This window comes from Ranitomeya imitator, chromosome 10, assembly GCF_032444005.1.
Source record: "Ranitomeya imitator isolate aRanImi1 chromosome 10, aRanImi1.pri, whole genome shotgun sequence".
Taxonomy (NCBI): Eukaryota; Metazoa; Chordata; class Amphibia; order Anura; family Dendrobatidae; genus Ranitomeya; species Ranitomeya imitator.
This window is the reverse complement of record NC_091291.1, coordinates 8,241,434-8,244,763: the sequence shown is the minus strand read 5'-3', so window position 1 is coordinate 8,244,763 and position 3,330 is coordinate 8,241,434. Positions and strand designations below refer to the sequence as shown.

Here is a 3,330-nt window from a genome sequence, read left to right as displayed (position 1 = left end):
TTTACTGTGCAGTGTATATATACAGGACAGGAGGAGCGGTACTGTGCAGTGTATATATACAGGACAGGAGGAGCGGTACTGTGCAGTGTATATATACAGGACAGGAGGAGCGGTACTGTGGAGTGTATATATATACAGGACAGGAGAAGTGGTACTGTGCAGTATATATACAGGACAGGAGGAGTGGTACTGTGCAGGGTATATATACAGGACAGGAGGAGTGGTACTGTGCACTGTATATATACAGGACAGGAGGAGCGGTACTGTGCAGTGTATATATAAAGGACAGGAGGAGTGGTACTGTGCAGTGTATATATACAGGACAGGAGGAGTGGTACTGTGCAGTATATATACAGGACAGGAGGAGTGGTACTGTGCAGGGTATATATACAAGACAGGAGGAGGGGTACTGTGCAGTGTATATATACAGGACAGGAGGAGTGGTACTGTGCAGTGTATATATACAGGACAGGAGGAGTGGTACTGTGCAGTGTATATATACAGGAGGAGTGGTACTGTGCAGTGTATATATACAGGACAGGAGGAGTGGTACTGTGCAGTGTATATATACAGGACAGGAGGAGCGGTACTGTGCAGTGTATATATACAGGACAGGAGGAGCGGTACTGTGCAGTGTATACATACAGGAGGAGCGGTACTGTGCAGTGTATATATACAGGACAGGAGGAGTGGAACTATGCAGTGTATATATACAGGAGGAGTGGTACTGTGCAGTGTATATATACAGGACAGGAGGAGTGGTACTGTGCAGTGTATATATATATATATATATATACAGGAGGAGTGGTACTGTGCAGTGTATACCGTATTTTTCGGACTATAAGACGCACCGGACTATAAGGCGCACCCAGGTTTTAGAGGTGGAAAATAGGGAAAAAAAATATTTGAAGCTAAAAAAATGTGGTAAAATATTTAATAACATAAATGACATACTATTATATGTGGTGTTATTATATATAATAGTATGTTATTATGTTGGAAGCTGCGGGACAAGTGTGGTGTCTGTACAGTACTATATGAAGATGCTGGAGGGTGAGTATAAGAATGGGGGCACAGGGCTTATATTTAAAGCACCACTCCAGCACTGCAAAATAACACTGGAGTGCTGCTTTAAAATCCCATTTGAGAACTATAACTCCCAGCATGTCCTGCAGATCCTATGACATGCTGGGAGTTATAGTTCACCAAAGGAGTGGCAGAGTGCTTTATTGTGTTTTGTAAAGACTAACCTCTTAAATGTGGCAGCCAGCCACACTATGGTGAGGTTAAAGCTGGAGCATCCCATTACTGTGCACAGAGCAGTCCCTCTTTCATTTTCATAGCACAGGTTATGAGGAAGCTGCAGTGGAGACTGGAGAGCCTGAAGGACCTGTGATGATGTCAAGAAGAGGGAGGGCTCTGAGCTGCCATGTGATGCTCCAGCCCGCCCACTCCTGACATCATCACAGGTCCTCCTGCACAGAACTCAGCGTCCAGCCCAGGCATGGCAGGCAGGTATGCAGCCATCTCCTCTCTCCCTTGGCCCCTGCTGCTGCCTCCTCTCCCCCAGACACACAGACCTGCCCAGCTGCTGCAGGAATCAGCGCTGGAGAAGCCATGTGTGTCCCTGCTTAAGCATTTGCTGCTCCCGGCTCACTGCTCAGCTGATAGGTGGGCGGGGAGCCGCTAATGAATATTCACTGCACTTAATCGTCGGGAGCACATGGTTTCTCCAGCACTGATTCTGGGCAGCAGGGACATCCTGAAGTGGGATAACAGTGCGATCCCACTCACTGCTGCCTCCCTCCCCACATGCTACATCCGTACCATAAGACGCAACCACAGTTTCCTCCCAAATTTGGAGGAAAAAAAGTGCGTCTTATGGTCAGAAAAATACGGTATATACAGGAGGAGTGGTACTGTGCAGTGTATATATACAGGAGGAGTGGTACTGTGCAGTGTGTATATATACAGGACAGGAGGAGCGGTACTGTGCAGTGTATATATACAGGACAGGAGGAGTGGTACTGTACAGTGTATATATACAGGTCAGGAGGAGTGGTACTGTGCAGTGTATATATACAGGAGGAGGAGTGGTACTGTGCAGTGTATATATACAGGTCAGGAGGAGTGGTACTGTGCAGTGTATATATACAGGTCAGGAGGAGTGGTACTGTGCAGTGTATATATACAGGACAGGAGGAGTGGTACTGTGCAGTGTATATATACAGGACAGGAGGAGTGGTACTGTACTGTGTATATATACAGGACAGGAGGAGCGGTACTGTGCAGTGTATATATACAGGAGGAGTGGTACTGTGCAGTGTATATATACAGGACAGGAGGAGCGGTACTGTGCAGTGTATATATACAGGACAGGAGGAGTGGTACTGTGCAGTGTATATATACAGGAGGAGTGGTACTGTGCAGTGTATATATACAGGAGGAGTGGTACTGTGCAGTGTATATATACAGGACAGGAGGAGCGATACTGTGCAGTATATATATACAGGACAGGAGGAGTGGTACTGTGCAGTATATATATACAGGACAGGAGGAGTGGTACTGTGCAGTGTATATATACAGGACAGGAGGAGGGGTACTGTGCAGTGTATATATACAGGACAGGAGGAGCGGTACTGTGCAGTATATATATACAGGACAGGAGGAGTGGTACTGTGCAGTATATATATACAGGACAGGAGGAGTGGTATTGTGCAGTGTATATATACAGGAGGAGTGGTATTGTGCAGTATATATATACAGGACAGGAGGAGCGGTACTGTGCAGTGTATATATACAGGAGGAGCGGTACTGTGCAGTATATATATACAGGAGGAGTGGTACTGTGCAGTATATATATACAGGACAGGAGGAGTGGTACTGTGCAGTATATATATACAGGACAGGAGGAGTGGTATTGTGCAGTATATATATACAGGACAGGAGGAGTGGTATTGTGCAGTATATATATACAGGACAGGAGGAGTGGTATTGTGCAGTGTATATATACAGGACAGGAGGAGTGGTATTGTGCAGTGTATATATACAGGAGGAGTGGTGCTGTGCAGTGTATATATACAGGAGGAGTGGTATTGTGCAGTGTATATATACAGGACAGGAGGAGTGGTACTGTGCAGTGTATATATACAGGACAGGAGGAGTGGTACTGTGCAGTGTATATATACAGGAGGAGCGGTACTGTGCAGTGTATATATACAGGACAGGAGGAGCGGTACTGTGCAGTGTATATATACAGGAGGAGTGGTATTGTGCAGTGTATATATACAGGACAGGAGGAGTGGTACTGTGCAGTGTATATATACAGGA

The 3,330-nt window shown here is 45.9% G+C and overlaps 1 protein-coding gene across 2 annotated transcripts in view; it reads left to right on the top strand.

Annotated features, from left to right (window-relative positions):
- Positions 1-1,456: 1,456 nt before the first annotated feature.
- APLP1 (amyloid beta precursor like protein 1) overlaps positions 1,457-3,330 on the top strand; it is a 79,595-nt gene continuing 77,721 nt past the window's right edge. Inside the window, exon 1 of one of the 2 annotated variants that reach the window (XM_069741681.1) lies at positions 1,457-1,515. The gene's annotated coding sequence lies outside the window, so the exon portion shown is untranslated. The remainder of the gene's footprint in view (positions 1,516-3,330) is intronic. The other variant, XM_069741680.1, reaches the window with a different exon arrangement.